Below are 12,012 nucleotides of genomic sequence, written 5' to 3'. Positions count from 1 at the left end.
AAGTATTTGAAGATACAAAAGATATTAGCTAATTTTACCTACTACATTTACCTTACAAAACAGTGTATCTATTTATTTATATATGCAGTTTTCTTTTTCTAGGTTATAGAGAATTATAAACATTAGAGTGAGGCTATATGAATGATAATGTATAAGTTGCAGTCTTAGTTGTACTGTGAGAGAAAACTGCACATACAGTAGACATGATTGCTTTCTGTATTGAAATTACTTCTCAGTACACAGGACTTCAGTGCTACAGCTCAAGATCAGAATGCAGGAACAATGGAACAATTCAGTTCCTCATTTGATGAAGAAATGGAATTGTTTCCTTCTAGTTTAACACAATCACTAGATTTTTTTTTCTTTAAATCTTCACAAATACAATTTTCAGTGACAATACAACCAGTCTGCAATATTATATCAATGCTAATGTATCAAAGTACTTAGTGTGGACTTATTTTAAATGCAACGTATAATTTTGTGGCAAACCTTTTAGCAGGCCTGTAAATCGACATCTCCTGTAATCAGCATCTCAGAAACAATAGTTTTCAATCAATCAGTGGGAAAAAACCCTCCTGTAATACACACAGTTTTCCAGAGAATCATTGTGTTCCATAATTCAACCATGTACTTTTCCCTTGTAAGTCATAATAGAACAGCGACCATTTGGAGCCCTTTAAAATGACAAAATAAAAGGAGTTCAACGCCAAAAAGAAAGAAGTGCCAGTTAAAAGCTGAAAACAATTTCAAAATGATGCTTTTTCCATACAATAAATACTCAAACTTCAGCTTAGACTTTTCTATTAAGCAGATGTTGTTATTGGCATGGCTTGCTACTTCTCTCTAAAAGAATCAGTGCACTCAGGACAAGATTTGTACCTTTTAAGTACAATAAGTGCGTTTGTGGAAAAAGATGGTAGAATTCCTCATATCCAAGAAATATTACTACTGTGTTGCCCTACATTTTTACAACCATTACAGGAATATTTACTCTGAAGGTGGTGTTCATATTTCTTTTATTTCTCTGTTAGCATGTTTTTCTCCTTTGCAGTGTTCTTCGTGTGGATTTCTGCACACAGTGCTGGTTTTGTATTTATGTTACCTCTAGATGAAGAATTGAATATAAGATTAATGAGATTATGGATAATCAGACAAAAAGGAACAATCTTTTTTGCTATCTGACTTCTGTCTTCCATAAAGATGTTCCCCAGACCAGACACCATGAAGTCACAGTTATGCAATAGTTCAAGCAAAAAAGACTGTCATTTTCATCTGTACTTAGCATTCAACAGCCTATTAGTATAAAAGTTAATTTAACAGATTAACAGACTTCGTTTTACCTTGTCCAGAACCAAGGAATATTTTTGCAGGATGCTTGGTGATCTCGCTATCTTGAAATTCTGGCCCAAACCACTTATCAAAAAAAGTCTTCTATAGGCTCTTTTATTCCTAGAATGATCACCTGTTAAGGGCACTAGTTGAGAGTGAGGAATGTGCTTGTTATACGCTTAGGGCTTAGGCTATTCAAGTCAATGAAAAGGCATTTGTTATCCTTAGAAGCCTTCTCCGAGTTACATTATGATGCTCTTTCAACCTTGGTACAGCATGATGAGCAAAGCTGCTCAGCCAAAGACAGTGAAAAAGGATGTTAAAACTTTCTTTGTGGTAACACCAAAAGAATAAATAGAAAGTCAATGAGGTGAGAAGTAAATATTTATAGATATGAACTATTGGCTTGTCTTGGTAGAATTAATTGCACAAATATTGGTGCACAATGATCCACATAAAGCATTAAGATTTACTTGCTCCTGATAAAACACGTAAAGTAGAAGGAGTGAAATCTGACACAACAGACGTTTGAAAGGTTAATCATGAATGCCATTCACGTGTGTGCTCGTTTTATCTTGGCCTTAGCAACAAAGTCTCTACAATTTAATCCAAAGTCGCGGGTGAACTGCTGATGTGCCTGATGCTTTATATTCTAAAAATAAGTTTTGCTTCCTTTACTGTAAAGGTAGCATGTGAGAGAAATGCACGAGTGCTGGAACAGACACAGTAAATGCACAAAAACAAACATAATGTAGCAATGTCAATCAGAACTACCCTGAGTTTTGGCCCAGCACTCCTAAAGAAGCACATGTGCATATTCTGGTCTGTTGAGATTATTGTTCCTGGTTTAAATTTAGTGATCTAAATGACCCATTGGATTAGGGTTTTCTCTTTTTATTGCTTAGGCTATAAACCAGTATATTTCCCTTTATGATGCCATACTAAGTTTTCTTACAGTATTTTGTAATTCTGTTTATGAGGACTAACATCAAAGCAAAGACAGGTTGATATGATCTACGTATTTTTGTTTCTAGAAATGAAAAAGGGTTCCTGCAGGTTCAAAATATTGTTTCAAACTTTTTCATTCATTTTTCCTGTACGAGTACTTAGATTAAGAGCATTTAACTAACTAGGTATGCTCTGTTTCATATAAGAGTTGCTCAAATCCATCTTGCATTAATTAAGAACAGTGAAATAGTTTGAGGGTTTTATCACTGTTTTTTTAATGAATATTTCTATATATGGCTTTACTGGAAACTATAATTCTTGGATAAGTAATTTAATAATATTACATTGTAAATTGAATTATTATTATTTATTTTCTGGCTAGGATAAAGTATTGAGTATTTTTTCTGATTTATACCTTTGAATATGATGATCAGATGAAATATCGATTTCATACAAATACTTCTCTTCCAGTGAAAGAACAAAATTATGAGGAACTAGCTCCAGGGCCTTCAAAATATATGTAAGCACAATTGATCAGTGAGTTCAAAATGGAATTCTACAGCCCACAAATCTGGTCATACCCTGGGCTGCACCCAAAGAGGCTGAGGGAGCAGGGTGAGGGAGGGGGTTCTGCCCCTCTGCTCTGCCCTTGTGAGACCCCACCTGCAGCCTGCACTCAGCTCTGGGGCCCCCAGCCCAAGAAAGGTGTAGACCTGTTGGAGTGGGTCCAGAGGAGCGCTGCAAAAATGATCAGGGGGTTGGAGCTCCTCTTCTGACATCACTGGCTGAGGGAGCTGGGGTTGTTCAGCCTGAAGGAGAGAAGGTGCTGGGGAGACCTCATTGCAGCCTTTCAATACAAAAGATGTGGAGAGACTTTTTAAGAGGCCGTGTAGTGATAGGGCAGGGGTAATGGCTTTAAACTGAAAGAGGGCAGGTTTATGTAAGACGTAAGGAAGAAATACTTTATGAGGGTGGTGAAGCCCTGGCCCAGGCTGCCCAGAGAAGCTGTGGGTGCCCCATCCCTGGCAGTGCTCAAGGTGTCCCTGCCCATGGCAGGAGGATGGAAACAGATGATCATTAAGGTCCCTTCCAACCCAACCCAAACCATTCTATGATTCCACTGAAGCGAATCTCTGAATGTCTGAACGAGGTTAGTTTGAAGGTATAGTCAAGTTCTCCAGATATATCAGGTGGGATTTATAATCACGTCACAAAGTTTTTGCATGGCTGCTTACTGGTTGCCAGTTTTCAGCACTTAATTCCACACCTCAGGATGCTTTGGTTGTTCTTAAAAGCCCTGCCCATATAAGAATCACATAATTTTCTCTAAGTTTCTTTTAATCATGACTATATAGAAAAATGGGAAATGCAAATACTGAAGACTCAAAAAACAGAATGCCAGAAACAAAACAAGAACAACATGATTAGTTCTGACATACATTACAGTTTAGACTGATGTTAATTTGATGACAGCCTGATCTCTACTAATTTTATTTATTTATTGCAAAATTTACCATACCAGTACTCATTTTGTAATGGAAGGATTTACAGGGCAAAATTAACCTTTCTCTGAAAGAGAAAGCTACTACAGTTCATAGAAGCATTAAGCAGCTCTGAGCTTTGCAGGGTGTCTCTGGGGTAGTGACAGTGCTGCCTATGAGAATAAGGAGGCTACTAAAACCGTGCTGTTCTTATACTGGCTTGACATCATGTGGTCAGATTACATTATATAGTATTTCTGTAATTTGGTTGCTGTTCCTCATAGAGCAGCATACCTTGAAGCTTATCTGGTCATTTATTTAGTAACATTTAATTCTGTTTTCTCCTGTTAAGAATAATAGAGAAGGCAGGGCTGTCTGTCCTCGCACTGACAGCATAGCAGCATTACTAGAGGTCTGCCAATGGAATCAATTATGATTTGGAAAATGGCAAGCCCTGGGTCTCTGCCAATCTGCAAATAGATTGGGCAGTTTGCTATTTCTGACAATGTCTGCAATTTTAAATGATGAAAAATAGTTTTTTTTCTCAGCTTTTTTTTTTCTTCAACAGTAGGTGACATGACATGACATTAGAAATAGCAGGCAATGTGATGCCATATGGTTGTGCTCTGGAGTACTAGCCAAGTTCTTGATCATCAGTGCTAAAAAGATGTCTTATGTAAGATTTGTACATTTGCACTAATGTTTCCACTTCGGAGTGGTTTTTGAAAGACTATGTTGGGTAGGTGATATTTTGATATAAATATCATATGTCTGTATTTTTGCTACTGTCAGTTTTGAAAACATTTATGACATGTATACCAATGGTGAGAAAATACATTCAATTAGTGCAACAATTTGTGCAAAGCAAAATTTCTCTCTAGAACTGGATAATTCTGCATTTAGATATGCAAGATTTCAAAAGTTTGTCTTTATCCTTTTTCTTTTTTTTTCCCAATTGTGATTTTTCTCTGTAGAAAAGATCCATTGGCTCATTTGCTTTCTTTGCTTGAGACTTAAACACAGGGCAAGAGTCAGGCGTGAAGAGTGCATTCAGCCTGAAGGCCAGGTTAAGGTCATTTAATAAAGTATCTGACACCTATGAAAGAAGGGAAAAAAAGGTCATGTGCGTGTGCTCAGTGCTTAAAATGGAGGAGTGGTGGGTTCCAACCTCAAACTTTCCAGAAGTAATGACTCCAGTTGTACACAGTACCGCTGTGCACAGCCCTCAGGAGCGGTACCCAGAGTTTACACTGGTGAATCAGAGCTATCGTCAGGATTCCTGACAGCTTTCCATAGCTCATGCTGGGAGCTGGGGCTAGGTGCCACGGAGGCCTGGGGCACTGGCAGCCAGTGGTCTGCAGCCTGCTCTTTCACCACCAGCTGACTCTTCAAAGTAAGAGGACGCTGCACTGAAAGGAACAGAGAAGAGATAAAATGAATACCTCAACTTCAAAAGCCTGAGAGCAAGTTCTCAATCTGCTTTGTAACATGTAATTCATGTTTACAAATACAGCGTGTTCCTGTCATTGTTTAGCAAAGGGAGAGATATCACCAGCTGCAATATCACTAATGCCTGCCAGAAGTTTTATGTACAGTGTATGTATTCAGAGAGTGACTTCTCCTGTTGTGTTTCATCCTTTTAGGCTGTCTGTAAATAAAATAAGGGAAAAGACTCGTACAGTGGAATGCTAATGTTTTTGGGGACTGATGAAGTCAATAACTGCACAAAACAGTTCCTATTTGCATTCTGAGCTAGTATTTTTTATTTTTTTAAAGAAAATAATTTAAACCTTTTTAATTACAGCAAGCTTACATTAGGCAATGGCATCTAAGAGCTCAAGTTAAAAACAACAAAATCATCTTAAGACTCAGCAAATGCTCCTTGATATTAGAGACAGTTTTCTGTTTGGCACAGTTCAAGTTTTATTGCAATTATATAAATGGCAGCAATTTTGTCTCAAAAAATGAGTTGTATGAACAGTGATTTCTAAGTTGTGCTCTATTAAGTATTCCTCAGCACTTTCCACTTACTTTAAAGGAAATAGGTTCTTAGCATGCTATAGATTTACAGATGAAAAATAGTACATAAAAGTGCTGATAAAGTTTTGGGGTTTATAAGTTTTAGCGCTGATAAAGCAATGTTATGTAGGTTTATTTAGTTTTTGCGAAATTAATTATTAATTTCATGAATACAATTTTGATGACTGTGAAACTTTGAAGGCTTTGGTGTTAGGTGATTTTGCTATGGACATCCTGAATGCCTTAGTATTTTCTTTTTAAGTATCATAAACTAAGGTTTGAAATATCCTCAACAGGTCACACTCCTGCTTCACAACAGACCAGATATTCCTCATGGATATTTGACCTGACACTTTGTTCTTTATCTGGAATGGTTTTAGAGATATTTACTGCAAAAATTGTCCTCTTATAAATAACTTGGATTCTTAATTCCCCTGATCGATACTTCTGAACTACATAAAACATGTATGTGTTGCTTTTTGCAGTTGGTATGTTGTTTTTTTCCATTAACGTTAATCTAATACCTCAATATTTTTAATAAATATTTCTGTGCTGGTTAGAATTGGAGCACAATGTTGTGGTATGTTGTAGATAGATGAGTTTTTCTAAATTGTTCATTACCTTCTTTATTTGATGAATGATTCAGTGAATGTTTAGATCTTTTTATTGGTGTATACTTGAGCATCTATAGTTAATGATGTTTCGAACCCTCTTAGGAAGTGTGTAGAGGCATTCTGATCTTGCAGTCTGTTGGTCTCTGTTGATGGGACTACTGGTTCATTGGCTCTTTTGTTGATCCATGAGGAATTCATAGAGAATCCAAACAACACAATTAAGATAATCGTCCTATTTGATCTGAGTGTGCATGGTTCAAAAGCAGTTTTTACTGTGCATATAAAAACTAAATCTTCAAGTTAAGTTTGCAAGGGTGGTATTTCAAAAACATATAGGTGACTTGGATGCATAAATTTCACTGCCATCAAATTATGAATTCTGGAATATAGTGGTTTTTTTTTTTTTTCAGATTAGCTTCCTTTCCTAAGGAAAGAGAACTTATGCAATTGCATTGCCAATGTGAAATGAAATTGGAATTACATTTTATTACATTAACTTTTTTGAAAGTGGTTTGTTTTTTTTTTTTCAGTAGTCAGAAACCAGCGAGTACAGTTGATAGTAGTGCAGTCCTTTACAGCTCTTAATTCCGAATACCCACCAGTACATCCTGCTGTTAGGGTCAACCTTTCCAAAGAACTTTCTTACATCCTTGTTGTGGGTCACACAAGCCTTTTCCCCTTTTTGGAAGGAAGACTTTTATATCTAAAGTACCTAAAATTACTCTAAGTAAATTTAATGAGTGACAAAACCAGCTGCAACACTACTGTTAATCACTAGATATGGCATAGGCAATATTTGGCAGACTCCAAGTATGTCTTTACGTGCTGGATGTCTTTGACCCTTGGAATTGTCTTTAAAAGTTGTCTTAAGAGGGTAATGGTGTCATCAGGCTGAGACTTGCTGTCTTAAGTGAAGCTTGGCGTAATTGTTAATGTCTTGTATTCTTTCTCTCTCCTCCTTCAGTCCATACATAGACATACTCTGCCTGTCTCTTCTTTGTGTCTGTCTAGTGGTAAAAAAAATTAACTGTATTAGAAAACAAGCGGAGGTTGACAGATAGCAGATGAATGCCAGACAAGTATTTTATGTATGCCTTATAGCTAAGATTAAAACCTGGTAAAGGTTGTGCTAGTCTTCTATAGGAATAAAACATTAAGTACTGTAGAAAAGCTTAGACTTTTGTATTGTGAGCACACCTACACACACAAATACTGAAAGAATACTACCAAACTATAAATACCTCAAAGTTAGGAAATGCATGTATAATATTATTTAAGCTGCCCTGTATATAAGTTTGATATAATTAGAAATTGACGATGATATTTTCTATCCTATTTCTGGGATTAAAGCAATGTGTGATGCGGTGATTCTTGTCAGTAGGATGCTGTCCTCAGACATCATGAAAGTTAAGCGTTGAGGAAAGAGTAAGGCAAGGATTTGTAGCCAGCAAGCAAATGTCACCATGGTTCAGGCAGAAGACTGCTCCAAATTAACCCCAAGTGTCTGTTTTTTTTAATTATTATTCTTCATTGTTTGGAAAAAAATAAATGTCTACCCAGCTTGGAACTTTTGGATCTGATTAGCAAAGATGCTTTGGTTTTGAAAGACCAAATCTATTCATCAGAAGTTGGGCTTTGAAAATACAGGAGACTTAGTTTCTTAATAAACTGTTGGCTCAAGCTGGGCAAGCAGCTTCTGAGGATGGAAAAGGTTTGAAAACCCAGGGGACAAGGCATGGAGCACAAATGGAAAATGCGAGGAAAGTATGAGTGTCTTAAAAAAAAAAATCAGGCCAGACTGTTTAAATCAGGGCTTCAGACCAGTTTCAGAGGCCAGTGAGCATAAAAGAGAGGCAGAATCTCAGATCCAGCTGCTGACATTGTCTTGTAGATGAACTGGCTTCGTCACCAATCACAGGGATGGTGCATGAGTGGTGCTGATGTTTTGAAGAACCTGCAGGGGCATCAAGACTGAACAGGTATGATGGAAGCCTCAGAGGTCATAGTTGCAAAGCAACTCCTGAGCAATATGTTGAACTAACATTTTCACAAGATCTGTTGGCAAATTCTAATGTGATTTTCACAATGAATTCAAAACACAGCTTCTTCATGCAACCCCCAAATGCAGGGATCTGAATTCCTTAATTTGCTTCACTTTTGTTAATGAAAAACCTTGTTATGTCTTTCCTTCTTTCCTGAAAGGGCTGGTAATTTTTATGCCATTTAGCCTAGAAATCTTCACCTATTGTGGAAAACTTGAGCCCGGCTAATTAGAATCTAACAAACTATAAGAAACTAAAGATGGTTGATACTGGAAAAAAATAGTCTGATTCTTAAAAAAAAAACAAAAGCAACAACAACAAAAAAAACAGTGAGAAAAGTGAGGGATGTGACATCTCAGGAATCAGATCAAATCTGAATACTTTAGTATATTTCCTCACTGAGATCAGTAGAAATAGATTTTCCCCAAAAGTCTAGAAGTCTGTTTAATTGATAGAGACATTTGATAGTAGTGCTTCCTTATCTGTAAATCTCTGTTTTGCTGACATTCTATTTTAAGTAGTTTATTGGATGAGGTTGTTCCTTGTAGTCTGGAAATGTAAAGAAAACCCTACCTCTTCAAACCTTCCTACACTAAAGATATATCTTCTACTGTCTTCCCTACATTGCAGACAGTTTGCAAAGACAAAGGACATTTTGATACCCTTCCTAGCTCTCTCATGTTTTTTTCAAGAATGAAAACATGAGCTAATGTAAGCCAGGCACAGTCCCTGATACCATTGTTCTCCTTTGATTCATGTTGAATGCAAAGTTCTAACAATAACTGCTGCATCACTAATGGTATTCCAAGCTTTGAAACCTCATTAGGAAATAAGAATCTTAAAACCTCTAACTCTGAAAGATTGCAAAAAGAGTTACAGTTCACAGTTTACTTTTAGTTTGCACTGTAGTGAAAGAAGTCATTAGCCCTTGCCTGCTGGGGCCTACGTGCCATGACGGCAGAGTGGCTGGGCACATATATATCTTCAGAGGTGAACCAGCAATTTGGTTTGCTCTTGTCCAAGAATAAGTCATTATTATTTCCAGCTGACTGCAGCATTCAGGGTTAAACAAACAACATACTAATTCCAGTATGGGACAAGGCATAGTAATTGGTTTTCTGGAGAGAGGAAAAAAATGCATGGTGGAGACGTGCTGTTACTGCATATGCAGAACGAGGCAATTTAGAAATAAGACAAACATGGGACAACTATTATTATATGTAGTGTAAGCAGTAATTGAAACAAAGAAAACAAAACACTGCCTAGTAGCCAAGTACTACTGCTGAAGCTTATGTCTTCTCTGACAGTAACAGTAACGACTTCTCTAAGCAAATTTGAGTATAAGTAACTAAACCAAAAGAGAAATCTTGATAGATGGCTTTTAACACTGATTTTGAAATGGCTATACAGTCATCCTTTATAGAAAGTGGCTATTGGAATAACATCTTAATAATCACGTAGGGTACCTGCACGTTGGTTTCACTGCAAGTGTCTGCATCTTTGTTAGATGCCACTCTATTCTGGTGTTTAGGTGACTGCTAAGGACATTAGGACTAACATCCTAATAACGTTATTTAATAATTTTAATTTAAAAAATATAAAAATAAGGTAAGTTTACAGACAGAAGAGATGGAAGAGAGGCTAGAACTGCTAAAGAAGTACAGAAGTACAGCTGTCATTTCCTGCATTTCAAGTAGGCCAAGAACTGGATGTTCATGTTTTTGTTTTTGTTTTCTGTTTTTTTTCCTTGGTATTTAATTACATTTGTTCCATTCCAAAAGTGTGAAATTTTAATTAAAAAAATAAAATCCAGGAAAATTTTCAATTACATAATTTGTGTTTTTCCCTAAATATTAAATAAATAAATAAAAATGTTAAAAAATAATAAAAAAAGTGAAGAACATCTGAAATGGAAGCTCATGTTCCAGAAAAGGTCTAAACAGGATACCTTCACTTTACTGAAATGCTTTTTTTTTTTTTTTTTCTGAATTCTTTTTAATTTTTCTTGGGGCCACTTTGTCAGAATCAACCTTTCCATGGATGTTTGCTTTGGACAAATAGGCATTTTCCAAGAGAATTTCTGGATTGTATCTATCTCAGCTCAATATAAGTTTGGTGTTTACTGTAAGCTGGGGAGGGTTTCTCTGTGCTCTTCTTACCCTGTTAGGTATTTTCCTTAGCAACAGCCACAGTTCACTATAAGATGCAGAATATAGGCCTACGTGGCTGATCTTTTGACACAGAATTCAGTGCAGCTGGTTTTAAAGGATGGTGCTTTATTGGGAAGAGTTAGCTAAGCCCAGTCCTATGTTGTTTGTGCTAGATATTGCGTAGACATTAAGCCAAATTCAATGTATGCTGTGTTTTTCTATACTACAACTGTCTGTCTTCCACAATTTAATCTACAGTAATAGCTAAGTTTGTAGTAGGCTGTATGGAACCTATTATTTTTACCTCTTTAGGATCAAACTCTGCTCTTGGCTGGGGATTGATAAGGATCAGGAAGTAGTAAGCGTTTGCATTATGAGGAATCGTGGCACAAAGGATTTCTTGAAGAGGATGGTTTTGCACAGTTTACATAATGAGACCTTTATTTTCTAGAAAAATCATTCTCTAGCTACATCCTCTGGATAAAGAAACCCTTCTCACTCTGTCCTTATCACAGACACTTTATCATAATAAAACACAACTTAAAATTATTTTCTGATGAATCTGGGTTTGATTTATGAACTGATTTCTGTGTTAGAATCAAACCTTTGACTGGTTTCAAGTAAGTTAAGCTCTAGTGGAAGAACATAAGTGTTCTTGCTGCAGCTTAATCCGTGGAGAAGACAAACATACATTCTTTATTAACAGGTGCTGTGCCTTGTATTTGTATTCAGCAAATAACTTAAGCCTAGAGACAGGACCATTCTTGTATAAAGAAAGCAAATACAAGTGAGCGTAAAACTAGAATAATTTTAATGTTTTTTTTTAAAGTGGATGTTTAGTACTTGATCAGTTTTTCATTTATAATACCTATTTTATATGTGCATTTATATTGTATTTAATTTTCTCTTGCATGCATGTGATGATCTAGTACTTAGTAACAGTGTGACCTAGTAGTTAGTAGCAGGAGGTAAAAGAAAAGCAGAGCAAACAAACCATGGTATTTCAAAACAGATTAATAAGAGTCCCGATTTTGCAATTGATTGTAAAGAAATTAACATGAGATGAAATTGCAGAAAGTATAGATAAGTATGAGCTCACAGCTTACAAAAATACAGCTGTCTCTGGTTGATTCTTTAATCCAAACAGAATTTTGAAACATGCTGTGCAAAGAGGCAAAGTAAGGTTACTACACTTTCCAAAATCATGCTGGCATACTTTCGGAAAGTAGTACCATACACTCTTTGAGGACAGCAAATGGCACCGGGAGGTATCATATTAGAAGGAATAAGAAGAATTAGAACTTCTTTCATGTTCATGAAAGAAGTTGGCTTGGTGTTCTGACCACTGGCCTTTGTGCTGGTTACAGTATGTATCTCTAGAAGGACCAGTACGGTATCAACAAGCATGAGAATTTCTGTTTGAAACACT

The 12,012-nt window shown here is 36.4% G+C and overlaps 2 protein-coding genes across 27 annotated transcripts in view; both read left to right on the top strand.

Annotated features, from left to right (window-relative positions):
- TENM2 (teneurin transmembrane protein 2) overlaps nucleotides 1-12,012 on the top strand; it is a 1,465,234-nt gene that overhangs the window by 50,441 nt on the left and 1,402,781 nt on the right. The window contains exon 1 of one of the 24 annotated variants that reach the window (XM_083799318.1): nucleotides 8,354-8,370. The exons of the other annotated variants lie outside the window; for them this stretch is intronic. The gene's annotated coding sequence lies outside the window, so the exon portion shown is untranslated. Of the gene's footprint in view, nucleotides 1-8,353; nucleotides 8,371-12,012 lie in introns of those variants that run through there. 24 annotated transcript variants of the gene reach the window in all.
- The window catches only part of LOC310881738 (uncharacterized protein), a 796,919-nt gene that overhangs the window by 651,756 nt on the left and 133,151 nt on the right, over nucleotides 1-12,012 (top strand). The gene's annotated exons all lie outside the window — the stretch shown is intronic.

This window comes from Anser anser, assembly GCF_964211835.1.
Source record: "Anser anser genome assembly, chromosome: 14".
NCBI lineage: Eukaryota > Metazoa > Chordata > Aves > Anseriformes > Anatidae > Anser > Anser anser.
This window is presented reverse-complemented; position numbering and strand designations above follow the sequence as displayed.